Below are 18,714 nucleotides of genomic sequence, written 5' to 3' on the forward strand. Positions count from 1 at the left end.
TAGTGGCCTTCTACTGGATATGGTGGGGGATCTGGTCGCATCTTAACCTAAGCCTAGAGCCATATCGAACGACTACTTGTAAGCCATCCCTTCCTCTTTGGATTCTGAGTATGTTTACAGAAATTAGCCCTGACTGAAATGTTCTCTTATAATATGAAGTTTTGGCCCACTACATATTATGTAACGCTATCTGATTATGTTTTTAAGAATAGATTCACAAGAAGAAAATTTTCAAGTTCGTTGAGATCGGTATCATACGAGTATATCGCAAAAGTTTCAGCCATTTGCTGTGCACATCCATCTTGAAATCTTCGCCTTGGTTTTGGTCAGCTGGTGACGGTGAAAATATAGTAAAAAGAGCCTTTTGGGAGTTTTCTCAGGGACCGCTCATGAACTAATGGCGACTCCATAAGTTCCATCAAGTCCATCGTAGACCACATCAAACGCCAAAACAAATAACTGACTGGCTCCATTTGCCTAAGGAGAAGGAATTGAGTAATGTTCATACTTTGACCCTGTACTGTAAGAGAGTGACACTAAGACGATCCCTCTGTTGGGTTTACAAATGGTCCCTGGCCCAAACGCTATCCAAAACACTTGACCCTATCTCTTTATCACCAATAGAATCCGAGGCACCAGCACCGGGAAATATGGTTTTTTATGTGCGGTGTTTTGGAACATATTAGGTACACATGTTGTCGCACGCATGCCGATAGAAGTAACAACTCTTTACTATGGTTGAAGGTAATTTATCTGTGAACGGTCCGGGAGACGATCACTAAGCCTAGAACATATATTTTCTTTCTTAGATGAATGAAATGGCTTCCATTACTCCAACACTTTCCTTATTTAGCAGTCAACAATTCTTATTTCGCTGTTAAAGCTCGAAAATTTAATTATTTTCACCATATGCTCTGTTAACACTCAACACATCAATGAACATACACTAATTTGTAGTATTGTTTGTTGCAAAATACTAAATTATCGTTTGTTTCAGGTTCCACGTGCTGTCGCCGCATAACGGATGATTCCTTCATCAATTCACCCATTGCAACTGACGAAAATCCGTTGACTGTTATTGATATCACAGCGTTATTCATTTCTATGATTAGACTTGTAGTTTCATATACGCTGATAATCTTATACAGGAGCATGGACTCTGTGTTCGACTGGAAAAAAAAGCATAACAAATACATTTCGTACATATTTGGTGTATTTACAGTTGTATGATACTATTAACTGTTTGAGGCATTAGAGTTTATTAGGCACGCGTGACTGTAGAAAAAATATTTAGACGTATCTATGACAGTTTGTTCGATCGAAAGCAAATGTTGTTGACGTTCTATCTCCTCTTTTCGACGTAATCAAGTGTAGTCATTTGTGAAGTTCTTTTCCGGCTCTTAAACTTATTAAGTCTATACATTTTTTCAATTCACGACAAGCATGTTTCCGAAACGGGTAATAAACAGCGCTGAAGTTTTAGTTCAGTAACATGCATATTAATAAATGGAATGACTGAAAGTAAAAGTTCTTGCCAGTTAGGCAAGTATACGCACAGCGGTTAATGCATGCCAGTATTTATTCTCGAACTGATAGGTTATAGACAATAATTTGCATATCTCTGTACTACGTAGAATCACTATCCCAATCAATGTAACACATTAAGATTTATTGTTGCTATTAAAGTAAATACTAGCGATTTTTGTATATAATGTTATCTAGATACTAAGTATCGTCGTACAACGTACTAATTTGTAATTACATAACTTTTGTAATAAAATTTTAATAAAATAATTTTGAAATACTTTAATGATTCTTCCAAATATTCAGAACTGACGTTCATCATGGGTAAGATGTTTAACATCCGATAATGCAAGGGTTTCGTTCGGAGGAGATGAATATTTCTTACTGAAAACATTATTTGAAGTAATTGTAACCTATTTTAAGCACTAATTTATAAAAAAGGAAATGATTAAATGAGTTAAACTTCATAGAAAATTGAAGGAATGTAGGACAATTGGGCTATTTACTCTTGAGGGAAGTCTTAAACGTTTCACATTACTTATGTTGATTGTTTAAACAAAAATATATGCGGACAACTAAGGAAACTATACAGAGTACTGCAACTAAGGAGAGCTGGAACCGATCAAATATTTGCCTGCTAAAAGATCCCGAATTCAGTAGCTTCCAACGATATAATCAACATCAAAACACTTTAGTTCCTTAACGTGATGGCAAATATGCGTTTTAATTGCAAATATACGTCTAAACACGTGATGGCAAATATGCGTTTTAATTGCAAATATAGCTCTAAACACGTGATGGCAAATATGCGTTTTAATTGCAAATATAGCTCTAAACACCTACGTGGCAAACGCTGCTGCCTTTGATATCACTGATTTTGCCCACAATCGTTCTGATTACAGGAATCTGACTTACAGTGCTCACTTGGCTTCTTTTGCACACCTGTTTGATTACCAGTGTCCATTTCCTGTACGCATGCTGTACGTGTGATGCCTCCGTGACACTTTTATCCGTATCGTACGTTCATAATGTCCAGAAGCATCTTTAATTGACTACTTGTTCCTGGATGGAGTTAACACGTATGAAATACAGTCATTAAGATGTGGAAAATACTGTTCGTTTATTTTGAAAGCAAGCTATTCTGTTCTTCCAGCAGTGTTCAAAATTCATGAATTTTCACTCGAGACTTTCAGTGAATCTACCGGTCATGATTAGATAAATTTATTTTGTGGTGCGACATGAACTTTAGGTGATGGTCAAACATGTATTTTACGCAAAATAAATTTATCTGTTTCTACACGACGCTGCGCTCATGCTAATACCGTTTAAGTAGTATATAATTTAAAATAAGCATTTTCAACTTCATGTCCTTACACGTTGTACACATACAGCAATGTTCGCCAGATTCCACCCGATTTCGTGACTGAACTGCAGCTCTCCTGCAAGCAATTTCGGTCCCTGCGCACACTCTCCGCAGCAATAATGCTATCGATATATTGGCGGTACTGCGTTTGCTTCGACTGCTGACGAGATAAATCAGCATGAGACAGTAAACAATGCTTCCTTAAATTTGGTGCCTTCACCAAAAGTGGAGATATGGCTGAGTTTACGGACTGACTGTATCAAGAGTATATAATCAGTCATTACATGTGTGGATAAATAGGAGTTGTGACAACAGACAGTTTAGAAGACATGAGTGAATCTATAAATGAGAGCAACATTAGCACTCTTCTCACAAACTCTAGATGGAAATTGAGTTTAAAGACTGTTTCACAAGTAAGTTAATAGTTTCTTCATTAGCAAGGAGTTCACGCATATTGAATTCACACATTTAATTTATCACTCTCTCTTGTTGTTTAAAATATATTTTTCCGATTTTCTTCAGACGCTCTCACCACTTTTACCACATTATTTGTTGTTCCAAAAGTCTCAGTTTTGTTACATCGGTTCTTGGTTCAATATACATGATTACCTACTAATTTACTATGCGAGAATCCTTTTAGTCCACAGAACGAGGGAGATGGATCCAGGCCAGTTTTATTGTATCATTTTCTATTAGGTTCACTTCGATCTGGCTGCTGAAAATGTTGCGGCATACTAGTAGATGAGGACATTTGATTTGGTTGCAGTACTTCTATCTACGGATGAGCGACTTCTTCCTCTATAGTTGTCACGGTGTATTCCCATTCGGAAGGACGACGATTAAGACCCCCGTTGGGTCATTAAGAGTTAGGTTTTTCTCTATTTCCATAAATTGCTCAAGAAAAATGCCGGGATAGTTCCTTTGAAAGGGCACGGCCGATTTCCTTCCTCCTCCTTCCCTAATCCGAGATTGTATTCCGTCTCTAATGACCTGAAAGTAGAAGGGGAAGTTAAACTCTAATCTTCCTTCCATCTTTCCCCCTTTCTCTAGGTACATTATTTGTCTATGTAATTGAGGCTGCAGTCTACTAAACGTCAGTTAGAACAGATGTCGACACCTTTCTTTTTTAATTTCATCCAGAGCCTCCTCAGTAAGCGACACACTCGCTGACTGTCCTATAGGTCAATATCGCTTCAGCCTGTTTACGTTGTCACTAGAGGGTTTCAGTCTCGGGTAATTGCTTTCATACAAATACAGAGCTTGTGAGATACAGCCGCACCAACTAAGCAGGGCGCCGCCAGTGACAAAAGCACGAGCTAATAATGTGGCTGACAGTTCTTGGCCGGCAACGGTTGCACTACGATGAGTGGCAGATTAACGACTTTATAATCGAGTCACAGTGATCTCATCCGAACGTAGGGTATTTTTCTAACTTTAAAATCACATAACTGCCTGGCGAAAGGTTACCTTGTGTGTTCGTTCATAACGCTCCTTGGCGTCTGCCATTACGAGTGACTATGAGCTTTAGTTATTCGCTCACATAACTCATTAATTTTCCCCTGTGCTGTAGTCATATTTCGTACTATTCAGGAATGAAACGCTTCAGTTTTCAACTCACATTGACATCTGCTTATACTGACTACTGTATCCGAAAAGTCAGTGATTTCAAGTTTCTGTAATTTTTGTTATGCTTAAACGACAAAATAAATTAACTCTAAGGAAAACGGTAACGTTTTCATTCACGCAACCCTCGACAACCTTCCTTTGACGATTCCTTCCGAAAACTCATAAAAAAGGCTATTGAAGTATAACAGTAAGACGCAGGAAAATTTCAACTTATAGGCCTATATTGCTCACGCCAGTCGCCTGTAAAATTATGGAACACGTTTTATGTTTCTCTCTGGCTGAATCATCCTTTTAGTCTGGTCTTCGGAGCCTTCCTGAAAGCTACATCACACTAGTGGCATCTGCCAAACTCAAGCACTCTCGACGATGTGCATCGCGGGCGAGATTTGCTGGGAAACGTTTATTGGTGAACCCTGATTAATTCTCAGCACTGCTACACTTACGTATAAAAGCAATCTAAATAATTGTCACCTTCCTCACTATAGACTGCCAGGCAGGTTTAAAATGGCCACTACTCAAATGTCACTAATATAACTGCCCTGCAGCAGTCTTAACTATTATCAGAAAGATTTCGCAATCCGAGCACAGGACAACATCTCTAATAGTTCATACTCCGCCTCCTTCTGGTTATTGGCAACTTCTGCTTCTAAGTTCCACGAAAAGGAAAAACTGGGATACATTTAAGTCAAATAGTCAAAAGACCAAAAAATAGAGGGCACTTTAAATTTCTACGAGAGCTAATGGAATTATTGGTTCAATTAGACCACTCCAAGCCTGTTTGTTGCATCAAGAAACACCTTCATATACCTAATGGCTCTACGTTCTGCTAGGTCGCAGTTTCCTACTGAGCACGTTCTCACCCACTTAAAGGCAACAATCCTTGAATAATGGGAAATTAAGCACCTTTCCATGGCGCGCTCGGAAACGTAGTTTCGAGCTCGTGGAACAAGCGAGAAAAGCATTGCCCATTAGCAGTCACGAGTCGCGCGACATGCATGCCCACATTAAAAACTTTGTCACTCTACAGTATCACATCGCATGTCCGAATACTTGAAAACAGAAAAACTATAAAATTAATTTTAATCGTCGAGAAGTATTCTGAAAGTGTCCTTTTGTCACTAAAGTTAGTTTTTACCTTATGTTTTAGGTTCGTTTACAGTGGTTACGACAGCCATCGTAACCACAGAATTAAACTGTTTACATGTATGGGATCCGTATCAACTAGTACGGTGTGTGCTTACAGAAAATGGTGAAATGATTGATCGGTTGTATTTAACGCAATAAACACGAATTAGGATTCGGTCCAGTACAGTGGTCCAATATGTAGTGAAAGACGGCTTATAAAATATCACACTCGATTTTTTCAGACCAGGTTTATAAACATGCTTCACTCCTACACATATTAATTGTGCAAGGTCAGTATCTATAAAACCATAGCACTTGGTCAACGATACATAAGCAATCATTTGCCTGACATATATTATTTCACTGATTCACAACGTATAGCTGTACATGCAGGTATCTCGTTCATATGGTCCTTTTGTAATTCAGGAAACTACTTTTGTTGAAAGTTCATGCCTAATGAAATGTTATGAGAAGAAAATGGGAGGCCTCCAGTACAATTGTGTGTGTGTTCCAGTTTCTCCGAGGGCGTGCTGAAAATTAATGCCTCCTGAATTTTATGTGAAAAATCTTACAGATTTTTAAATAAAACAACTGTTATTAACATTCTCCATCTTTATTCTCCATGTCTACACCTTTGCAGCTGTCTGCCGCTAGACGGCTCCGAATTGTAGCATGTAACATGGCGGTGTGTACAGTAACTGAGTCGGTGCGTGAGAGACAGCGTGCTTCAATAGTGTTTCGAAATCGAGTGTTTCGGCCAGACATGGACACTCTCCTTCATCATGACAATGCCAGACGAGACACGGGTGCTGAGACATCTGTTACAATCCGACCCCTTGGGTTCACTGTCATCGACAATCCTCTATGGACCCCCGACTTCCATCTGTTTCCATAACTTAAAGAACATCTTCGAGGACTTCAGTTTGATAGTGATGAAATGGTGCTAGCTGATGTGAGGTTGTGGCTCCGTCAACATAGTCAAACATTCTACAATGGTGACATCAACAAACCGGTCTCTCTGTGGGAGAATCATGTTCGTCGGCAGGGTCACAATGTTGTGAAACAAATATATAGATATGAAGAATAAATATGTGGAATGCTAATAACGTTTATTTCATTTAGAAAACTGTAGGAGCTATCACATAAAACATTCGGAGGCATAACTTTTCAGCACGCTCTCGTACTACGTTGCAGTAGACCTTTCATCACCACATCCACGGGTTTCCCGTCCTTGCTGTGTTAATGGGAGTATGTCCGCTGGACCTACGAATAAGTTAAGGACTCCCACCTACTGGCTGAAGAAAAAACAATAAGAAAAACATACGATATTACGGGAAACAGCAAAATATTCTTTACTAATAAGGAACTTAATATTTAGAAAATGGCAGCAGATACAGAATTCTCTATTCACTGGACGGAGAACGTTAAAATTTCTTCCTTATGTCGCCGAAAGATTTAGGTAACTTACCGTCAGCCGTTTAGATAAGTGGTCCATTACATTAACGGGCGTGGGCCATATCTTACATATCTGAATAGAACTGGTAAGATGGTAACGAGCAGGTGTGACTGAAGAAATCGGCACGCCAGATCATATCACATTTCATAAAATTTCCCCTTTTAAAAATGTTGTTGATGTTGTGGTCTTCAGTCCTGAGACTGGTTTGATGCAGCTCTCCATGCTAATCTATCCTGTGCAAGCTCCTTCATCTCCCAGTACCTACTGCAACCTACATGCTTCTGAATCTGCTTAGTGTATTCATCTCTTGGCATCCCTCTACGATTTGTACCCTCCACGCTTCCCTCCAATGCTAAATTTGTGATCCCTTGATGCCTCAGGACATGTCCTACCAACCGATCCCTTCTTCTAGTCAAGTTGTACCACAAACTTCTCTTCTCCCTAATTCTATTCAATACCTCCTCATTAGTTACGTGATCTACTCATCTAATCTTCAACATTCTTCTGTAGCACCACATTTCGAAAGCTTCTATTCTCTTCTTGTCCAAACTATTTATTATCCATGTTTCACTTCCATACATGGCTACACTCCATACAAATACTTTCAGAAAGGACTTCCTCACACTTAAATCTATACAGGATGTTAATAAATTTCTCTTCTTCAGAAACGTTTTCCTTGCCATTGCCAGTCTACATTTTATATCCTCTCTACTTCGACCATCATCAGTTATTTTGCTCCCCAAATAGCAAAACTCCTTTACTACTTTAAGTGTCTCATTTCCTAATCTAATTCCCTCAGCATCACCCGAATTAATGCGACTACATTCCATTATCCTTGTTTTGCTTTTGTTGATGTTCATCTTATATCATCCTTTCAAGACACTGTCCATTCCATTCAACTGCTCTTCGAAGTCCTTTGCTGTCTCTGACAGAATTACAATGTCATCGGCGAACCTCAAAGTTTTTATTTCTTCTCCCTGGATTTTAATACCTACTCCAAATTTTTCTTTTGTTTCCTTTACTGCTTGCTTAATATACAGATTGAATAACATCGGGGATAGGCTACAACGCTGTCTCACTCCCTTCCCAACCACTGCTTCCCTTTCATGCCCCTCGACTCTTATAACTGCCATCTGGTTTCTGTACAAACTGTAAATAGCCTTTCGCTCCCTGTATTTTACCCCTGCCACCTTTAGAATTTGAAAGAGAGTATTCCAGTCAACATTGTCAAACGTTTTCTCTAAGTCTACACATGTTAGAAACGTAGGTTTGCCTTTCCTTAATCTTTCTTCTAAGATAAGTCGTAGGGTCAGTATTGCCTCACGTGTTCCAACATTTCTATGGAATCCAAACTGATCTTCCCCGAGGTCACTTCTACCAGTTTTTCCATTCGTCTGTAAATAATTCGCGTTAGTATTTTGCAGCTGTGACTTATTAAACTGGTAGTTCGGTAATTTTCGCATCTGCCAACACCTGCTTTTTTTGGGATTGGAATTATTATATTCTTCTTGCAGTCTGAGGGTATTTAGCCTGTCTCGAACATCTTGCTCACCAGATGGTAGAGTTTTGTCAGGACTGGCTCTCCCAAGGCCGTCAGTAGTTCTAATGGAATGTTGTCTACTCCCGGGGCCTTGTTTCGACTCAGGTCTTTCAGTGCTCTGTCAAACTCTTCACGCAGTATCGTATCCCCCATTTCATCTTCATCTACATCCTCTTCCATTTCCATAATATTGTCCTCAAGTACATCGCCCTTGTATAGACCCTCTATATACTCCTTCCACCTTTCTGCTTTCACCTCTTTGCTTAGAACCGGGTTTCCATCTGAGGTCTTGATATTCATACAAGTGGCTCACTTTTCTCCAAAGGTCTCTTAATTTTCCTGTAGGCTGTATCTATCTCACCCCTAGTGAGATAAGCCTCTACATCCTTACATTTGTCCTCTAGCCATGCCTGCTTAGCCATTTTGCACTTCCTATTGATCTCATTTTTGAGACGTTTGTATTCCTTTTCGCCTGCTTCATTTACTGCATATTTATATTTTCTCCTTTCATCAATTAAATTCAATATTTCTTCTGCCACCCAAGGATTTCTACCAGCCCTCGTCTTTTTACCTACTTGATCCTCTGCTGCTTTCACTACTTCATCCCTCAGAGCTACCCATTCGTCTTCTACTGTATTTTTTTCCCTAGTTCCTGTCAATTGTTCCCTTATGCTCTCCCTGAAACTCTGTACAACCTCTGGTTTAGTCAGTTTATCCAGGTCCCATCTCCTTAAATTCCCACCTTTTTGCAATTTCTTCAGTTTTAATCTACAGATCATAACCAATAGATTGTGGTCAGAGTCCACATCTGCCCCTGGAAATGTCCTACAATTTAAAACCTGGTTCCTAAATCTCTGTCTTACCATTATATAATCTACCTGATACCTTTTAGTATCTCCAGGATTCTTCCATGTATACAACCTTCCTTTATGATTCTTGAACCAAGTGTTAGCTATGATTAAGTTATGCTCTGTGCAAAATTCTAACAGACGGCTTCCTCTTTCATTTCTTAGCCCCAATCCGTATTCACCTACTACGTTTCCTTCTCTCCCTTTTCCTACTGTCGAATTCCAGTCACCCATGACTATTAAATTTTCGTCTCCCTTCACTACCTGAATAATTTCTTTTATCTCATCATACATTTCTTCAATTTCTTCGTCATCTGCAGAGCTAGTTAGCATATTAACTTGTACTACTGTAGTGGGCGTGGGCTTCGTGTCTATCTTGGCCACTATAATACGTTAACTATGCTGTTTGTAGTAACTTACCCGCACTCCTATTTTTTTTATTCATTATTAAACCTACTCCTGCATTACCCCTATTTGATTTTGTATTTATAACCCTGTATTCACCTGACCAGAAGTCGTGTTCCTCCTGCCACCGAACTTCACTAATTCCCACTATATCTAACTTTAACCTATCCATTTCCCTTTTTAAATTTTCTAACCTACCTGCCCGATTAAGGGATCTGACATCCCACGCTCCGATCCGTAGAATGCCAGTTTCCTTTCTCCTGATAACGACATCCTCTTGAGTAGTCCCCGCCCGGAGATCCGAATGGGGAACTATTTTACCTCCGGAATATTTTACCCAAGAGGACGCCATCATCATTTAGCCATACAGTAAAGCTGCATGCCCTCGGGAAAAATTACGACTGTAGTTTCCATTTGCTTTCAGCCGTTCGCAGTACCACAACAGCAAGGCCGTTTTGGTTAATGTTACAAGGCCAGATCAGTCAATCATCCAGACTGTTGCCCCTGCAACTACTGAAAAGGCTGCTGCCCCTCTTCAGGAACCACACGTTTGTCTGGCCTCTCAACAGATACCCCTCCGTTGTGGTTGCACCTACGGTACGGCTATCTGTATCGTTGAGGCACGCAAGCCTCCCCACCAACGGCAAGGTCCATGGATCATGGACCTTTAAAAATATAACAAGGATTTATAAACAAGGCAAAAGAGTTAAAACTGTTTCAACATGATCGGAGTGAAATGATACTTACATATGCTAAGCCTTCTAGCTAATGCCGCCTAAGGGAGAGCAGTGAATAACTATAGCCAACAAACACCACAGTACGAAAGAGTAACGCCATTAGACGTCCCCAGGGAACGAGAACGAAGCACGACATCTCTATAGCACCATCAATGTTTCTTGGCACCAGTCAATACAATAACGACACTGCTACAGTTAATGCAAAAGGCGGTGGAAGAAGGTCAGACAGGAGACGACCAAACACAGTTACGTCACAGAATTCCCCTGATATGGAGGAAACAGCCACCACGTCATTAGGCAACTACCGCATCCCTGGGACAGCTGACGGACAAGCGTCGTAATAATGACATAGGAGAAAGACAGAGCAGAGCCTCTGGGTACTGTGGTCTGTAGGCACTGTTTCGGGCTACGTTGGAATCGGTGTCATCGCAAAACAAGTATGCACCAAGCTCATATAAGGACTCCTCATTTTTGGATAGAAGCATGCAGATAGACATAGCTAAGCTTCGAGGAGAATTTCACGCTGATCCACGAATCGGCATGATTCTACAAGCTGTCACCACGAGCTTGGCCTCAACTAACCGCTCGCCTACTGTTAACACTGAGTCTGATGTTGTGGACTTAGCAATCTTCCAGATGATGGGCCACCTCCGGGCATACACTGATCAACTACCAGCCTTCTGTCCTGGAGAGTTCTGTTCGAGACGGGGGCCAGGCAGCTATTCAGCCATCTTTGGCTGTGCGAGCATACTGTCTACACCTTCGTCTGCGAGTGCAGGTGCTGCTGCTGAGAGCCGTTTTCCACAGTGGGATACACGGTATGAGTCCGCACCTTCTGCTGCGACCTGCCCTCGGCTGCGAAACTACGTCCATTCGGCATACGCAGCGACACACATTTCGCTTCAGCGTTCCTGCTGAGAAGTATGATGTCACAGAGGCTGCTGGAGGCCGCAGGGCGGGTGCTTACCCTACCGCCTCCACATCCGCCGTCTTCAGCGAACGTCCCGGAGGACGTTGGTGCCACAGAGCTTAGTTATGAAATGGCTCTGAGCACTATGGGACTTAACACCTGTGGTCATCAGTCCCATAGAACTTAGAACTACTTAAACCTAACTAACCTAAGGACATCACACACATTCATGCCCGAGGCAGGATTCGAACCTGCGACCGTAGCAGTCGCGCGGTTCCGGACTGAGTGCCTAGAAGCTTCGTTATGATTGTTGCAGTTTGTTCACGAATAAAATGTATGTTCAAGCAATGATGTTTCCTTGATGGCATTAATGCCTGGTACCAGAAAGCCATTCATCACCACACTGCTACCCCTCCAATGGCGGTGAACTACCGGCTCCTGACACAACATGCCCAGTTCTACTACCAGCCGTAATGCGCATCCACTCCTGGCGATTAGAGCTCTATGATCGCTTAGATTAGTAGTGAAGGGAAGTGGCCATAAGCGTAATTAGTAAGGACGAATACAAGCACTGAAAGTAAGTGATGCACTCTGACTTGTCGCTATACTGTCTGGAGGCAGTAAAATATTGCTTGACCTAACAGAGTGGCAGATCGGGTACGAAACGCACCAAGAAGCTAGCTGTAGTCCAGCGGTTGTAAACTGTGTGTGTGTGTGTGTGTGTGTGTGTGTGTGTGTGCGTGTTCATCTGATACTAAAATGGATAGTTAGTACAACTACAGAATGCAATATGCTATTTAACTGTTCTTCGATGTTCAGTCACCTGCCTCGAGATGATGGGTGTTTTTGTTGTCCTCATCATTTCTTCATCATTCATGAAAGTGGCATGATTAGGCCGAACAAATGTTGGGAATTTATACGGACTCTGACAATCGCACCCCACAAACCAAAAATCATCATCATCATCATCATCATCATCATCATCATCATCATCATCGATGTTCAGCGACCCTCACATCATCATAAGTGATAGTAGAAGGAATATTAGAATTAGTATTAGTAACACAATTAACAGTAGCTGTAGCCGCTGGTGAAAAATGAAACCAATGGTAGTAGGTTTTATCCTTGCAGTAATTGTATTGATCATTACTGTTGTAGCAAAATACGCTATTCTAACAGTACTAACAGCAGTGGTTGATAAAGATAACGCCGGACGGTGTGGCCGAGTGGTTCTAGGCGCTACAGTCTGGAACCGCGCGACCGCTACGGTCGCAGGTTGGAATCCTGCCTCGGGCATGGATGTTTGTGATGTCCTTAGGTTAGTTAGGTTTAAGTAGTTCTAAGTTCTAGATGACTGATGGCCTCAGATGTTAAGTCCCATAGTGCTCAGAGCCATTTGATAAAGATAACTGTAAAATTAGGCAAAATGTCAGAAGCAAGGAAAAAGCAGTGGCTCTCTTCCTGTCACATTAAAGGAACGCCGTAATGAGAATGAAAATAATCCCATTGGAAAGATATACACAATGTGATCAAAAGTACCCGGACACCCTCAAAAACATACCTTTTTCATATTAGGTGCACTGTGCTGCCACCTACTGCTACGTACTCCATATCAGCGACCTCAGTAGGCATTAGACATCGTGAAAGAGCAGAACGGGGCGCTACGTGGAACTCACGGACTTCGAACGTGGCCAGGTGATTGGGTGTCAGTTGTGTTATACGTCTGTACGCAAGATTTCCACACTCCTAAACATCCCTAGGTCCACTGTTTCCGTTGTGATAGTGAAGTGGATATGTGAAAGGACATGTACAGCGCAAACGCGTACAGCCGACCTCGTCTTTTGACTCACTGCGACCGCCGACAGTTGAAAAGAGTCCTAATGTGTAATAGGCAGACATCTATCCAGAATATCAGACAGGTATTCCACACTGCATCAGAATCCACTGCTAGTACTATGACAGTTACGCGGAAGGTGAGAACACTTGGATTTCATGGTCGAGCGGCTGCTCATAAGCCACATATCACGCCGGTAAATGCCAAACGACGCCTCGTTTGGTGTAAGGAGCATAAACATTGGACGATTGAACAGGGGTAAAACGTTGTGTGGAGTGACGAATCACGGTACACAATGTGGCGATCCGATGGCAGGGTGTGGGTGTGCCGAATGCCCGGTGAACGTCATATGCCAACTTGTGTAGTGCCTACAGTAAAATTCGGAGGCGGTGGTGTTATGGTGTGGTGGTGTTTGTCATGGAGGGGGATTGCACCCCTTTTTGTTTTGCGTGGCACTATCACAGCACAGGCCTACATTGATGTTTCAAGCACCTTCTTGCTTCCCACATTTGAAGAACAATTCGGGGATGGCGATTGCATCTTTAAATAAGTTCAAGCACCTGTTCATAATGCACGACCTGTGGCGGAGTGGTTACACGACAGTAACATCCCTGTAATGGACTGGCCTGCACAGAGTTCAGACCTGAATCCTATAGGACACCTTTGGGATGTTTAGGAACGCCGACTTCGTGCGAGGCCTCACAGAACAACATTCATACCTCTCCTCAGTGCAGCACTCCGTGAAGAAAGGGCTGTCATTCCCCAAGAAACCTTCCAGCACCTGATTGAACGTATGCCTATGGGAGTGGAAGCTTTCATCAAGGCTAAGCGTGTGACAACACCATACAGAATTCCAGCATTACCGATGGAGGGCGCCACGAACTTGTAAGTCACTTTCAGCCAGGTGTCCGGATGATTTTGGTCACATAGGGTACGTAGTAGTGGATAGGTTGTCATCAAAAGCGAGAGCAGCAGAAAGTAATAACGATAAAGGAAATCAGTATGGTACACACTATAAATTTAATTCATTTTTGAGAGTAGAAGAAAAAAAAAAGAAAATAAAAGGATTATATTGAAGATTCAAACAAATGTGATTCTACGTGCAACAATATACTGTTTTCATGAGCAAATTGGACAATGATAAATTAAGGAATAGTTTCTATTTAAATCTTACGAGAAGCAGCACTGAATAAACATAACAACTGACTCGACAACCACTATCTTAGGTTTACAAAATGGGTAATATTAAAAAGTACCACAGGGTTTGAACAAAATAATATTAACAATCATTTCTGGAGTTCCTGTCTCAAATGCAACACTCAGATGCTGTCGTCTGGTTTTTCCTGTAAGTGTGGTGTATTTTGAGCAGTCAGTATGTACACAATCTTCGTCTTGATTTAACGTCAAGCTCGACCTTAGGACACTCTACGAAGACATATTTTTCGTGCTGGCTACTAGTGGTACCGAGAACCATAGTATCTAGTTGATGATAATTTCTGGAGTTGCTTTGGGCGACCGTCAGTTTTTATTAGCACCTATGTGATTGTGACCACGCCAACATAGAGAACATATGGGAAAACTACGCCTGCCAGATACTGTAGTAGAACAAAAAGAACATTTACGGAATGAGTCTGAAGGTCATTAAAGAATATTCTCAACTGTAATAAGAGTATTGAAAAATGGAAACTTAAAAAATTAAACATTCGCAGCAGAACTGTAACTGAAGAAAATTTCGCAGACTAGTTGTGTACGAATTACTGGCTTCACTACGGCTAGCTCATGAAAACTGGAATATTTAGAGATGAAAACACAAAATATAATCTAACGAATCTGTATCTATACTGCTATTACTGCAGGACGTATTTACGTATGGAGAACACCAGCACACGTATGTAACTCAAAATATCTTCCTTCTACAGTGAACCATTGTTACAGACCTCTAATGATTTGAGGGGTCATATAACTAATTTAGAACGGGCCTTTCCCTACACTGCAACGAAAGGTAAAAAGTGAAGTTTATTAAATAATTTCAAGTGACCGTGTCCAGCCGAAGCCGCATGCCTTGTGTCCAATATGAAATTACTCGTAAGATGACCATGAGGTTAAAATAATACGTCTTCCGTGGAACCAACTACCGTGGAATTTGAATATCTTAAGGCGACTGTAGTCGATACTGGAGAGTAGTAAAGAATCATTGTCATCCAGCATCTCTCGAAGGAACTGGAACAGTGTCTTGTCAATAGAACCATAAATACCGCCATTCTGGGTTTATTTAAATTAATACTAGGAGGAATTTCAAGGATTTGCATGATTGGGATGGCCATACACCATACCAAGTTGGGGTTCATATGTTTTCCCAGCAATACTGTGACATGTTTTTTGTATCTGGGCATCTGGTACAACAAACCATCAGTCAAGTACAAATTACAACCAGCTGCCAAGTGTCTAGCTTGTAAAAAATTGACCAATACTCCTTTTTATGACTGATCCTATCACTGTGTTCTTCATACGTGGGTAATAACTATATAGAATTTTGTAACACTTCAACCGAATTGCCCGTAACGGTCTATCTGGTTTTGTTTAGAGACTTCGCGAAACATTACTAAAAGCCTTCCAGGAACGAAGAATACCTCATATACCAGAAGACTGTTCTCTCCTCTTAGACCTCGTGAATGAAGTTAAAGATGTGGGTTTCCCAAAATGCACTGATAAAGATCTTGTAGCCGTTTGCCCTATTTCACTGCTAGACTGCCGGCCTGGAAGGACTGAGCATTCACAGAGGGTGGGATTATTGGTAATTGGGAGTGGCGATGTTGGGCGTGTGATGTAGCCCCTTAAGAATACGGCTGATCATAATGTGAAGAAATCTAGTTTTCACCATGTGTGCATACCACAAAGTCACTGAAAGCTGACTAAAGCTGGAGACAAGCTCAGCCAAAATTTTTACAAATCGCCTAACGGTGTTGAGAAAGTATGTATTAAATACTACTGTTGGTGGCATGTTTGTTACTGTTAGGAACAGGCTGTCTTTTAGCGAAATAGACGCGGGTGTCCCTGTGAGTTACTGTGGTTAGAGGGTATACTTGGTAACCGGAATAAATTAATAATTTGTTCCTTTTACGTCAGCCCGACTCAGATGATAGAGTTTCAGAGCATTTCAAGGAAGAATTGAGTCTCATTTCAAATAGGTACCCTATTCATGAAATTAAACTTGATGGTAACTTTAATCTGCCCTAGAGGAACAGACGAGAACACATGCTTAAAGTCGATGTTACGAGTAATACATCATCCAAAATTGTGCTTTCTTCGAAAGTTATTTTGAATAAATAGTTCATGGGCCCACGAGCAGTGTAAATAGTTGCGATTACATGCCAGACCTCTCAGGAAAAAAAGAGTAATGAACAAAATGAGAGCTCCATGACGGATACAGGGATTAGTGACCACAATGTCGTTGTAGCGAGACTAAATAACGTATGAAATCCACCAAAAATAACTACAAACTATAAATGTTTAAAAAAGCTGATTAATATTTGCTTGATGCCTACCAAAGATATAGTCTCTATTTCTTTCAAACTATCAATATAAGCATATACCAAATATGGCTTACTTTCAAAGAAGTAGTGCTGACAGCAGTCTAGAAATTCATACCAAATAAATTAATAAAGAACGGAACTGAGGCAACATGGTAGAAAAAAAAGTTCACGACACTGTTCCATAAAAAAAAAGAAATATGTACGCCAGATTTAAACGAACACAAAATCTCCAAAATTGGCGATGTTTCACAGACGTGGGAACGTCAGTGATAGAGACCTGTTATACAGTAATCAACCAGAACATTATGGCAACATACCTAACTGCTGGTATGACAACCTTTGGCAGGGATAACAGGGAAGACGCGTCGTGGCATGGAAGCAAAGAGTCCTTGGTAAGTCGCTGGAGAGAGTTGACACCACATGTACACACACGTCACCTAATTACCGCAAATTCCCGGGAGGGGCAGGGGGACAATGAGCTCCGACGCCAAGTTCAGTCATATCCTAGATGTGATTGATCGAGTTCAGACATGGTGGGTTGGGGGGCCAGAACATCAACTGAGGCTAGCCACTGTTTATCGATCCACGCTGTCACACACCTGGCCTTGCCACATGGCACACTACCTTCTTGAACAATGCCACTGCCATCGGGAAACATGATCGTCATGATGGGGTGTACGCGGTGTGCAACCAGTGTACGATACCCCTTGGCCGTCATGGTGCCTTTTACGAGCTCCACTGGATCCATGGATGCCTACTTGAGTGTTTCCCAGAGCATAGAGCATAATGTCTCCGTCAAGCAGTACAGTTGTCAAGGGGCTGTAACTCTGGAAGACGACGGATTTGATCCGTCCCATCGGCATGATGGAGAAGTTATCGAAATACATCAGACCACGTAAGGCTCTGCCACTGTGCCAATTTCCAGTGGCGATGGTCAAGTGCCCATTTCAGTCGTAGTTGCCGATGGCGCGGTATTAACATTAGTACACGCATTGGTCGTCGTCAGCGGAGGCCCATCTTTACGAGTGTTCGGTGCACTGTGTGTTCACACACACTTGTACTCTGTCCAGCATTAAAGTCTGATGTTAGTTCTGACACAGTTCGCCACCTGTCTTGTCTTACCAGTATGCCCAGCCTACGACGTCCGACATCTGTAATGAGGAGTAGCTGTCCAGCCCCACGACGTGTGGACGGTGTTTCACCTAGATTTCGCCACGTTTTCAAGACACTCACCACAGCACTCCTCGAACACCCGACAAGTCGTGCATTTTCCGAAATGCTCGTGCCGAACCTCCGGGCCTTCACAATCTGCCCTTGGTCAAGTTCAGATAGATCGCATGCCTTCCCCATTCTACACAAGGACAGCATTCTGATACTACGCGCACCATGCAGTCATTCCTCGCCAGGTGAGACCGCTGTCCCCTGCTTGCGTTTATGTCAATATTTGGTAATAATGTTCTCACTGATCAGTGTGGTTTCAACAGCAAACTCAACAAGAAAATCCAAAGATATGCAGATCGTTTGCAATGCGAAAGGCCGGCCGGAGTGGCCGTGCGGTTCTAGGCGCTACAGTCTGGAGCCGAGTGACCGCTGCGGTCGCAGGTTCGAATCCTGCCTCGGGCATGGATGTGTGTGATGTCCTTAGGTTAGTTAGGTTTAATTAGTTCTAAGTTCTAGGCGATTGATGACCTCAGAAGTTAAGTCGCATAGAGCCATTTGAACCATTTTGCAATGCGAAAACAGCGACACTTCCTAATGGGGAAACTGCGGCACGAAAGTACCTCCACTGTGAAGTAGCAATCGTAATGTTGTC

General features: G+C 41.8%; 1 protein-coding gene across 1 annotated transcript in view; it reads left to right on the plus strand.

Annotated features, from left to right (window-relative positions):
- The window catches only part of LOC126249647 (uncharacterized), a 275,730-nt gene extending 274,566 nt beyond the window's left edge, over positions 1-1,164 (plus strand). The window contains exon 6 of the mRNA XM_049951326.1: positions 998-1,164. The gene's annotated coding sequence lies outside the window, so the exon portion shown is untranslated. The remainder of the gene's footprint in view (positions 1-997) is intronic.
- The last annotated feature ends 17,550 nt before the right edge of the window (positions 1,165-18,714 follow it).

This window comes from Schistocerca nitens, chromosome 3, assembly GCF_023898315.1.
Source record: "Schistocerca nitens isolate TAMUIC-IGC-003100 chromosome 3, iqSchNite1.1, whole genome shotgun sequence".
Classification (NCBI taxonomy): Eukaryota; Metazoa; Arthropoda; class Insecta; order Orthoptera; family Acrididae; genus Schistocerca; species Schistocerca nitens.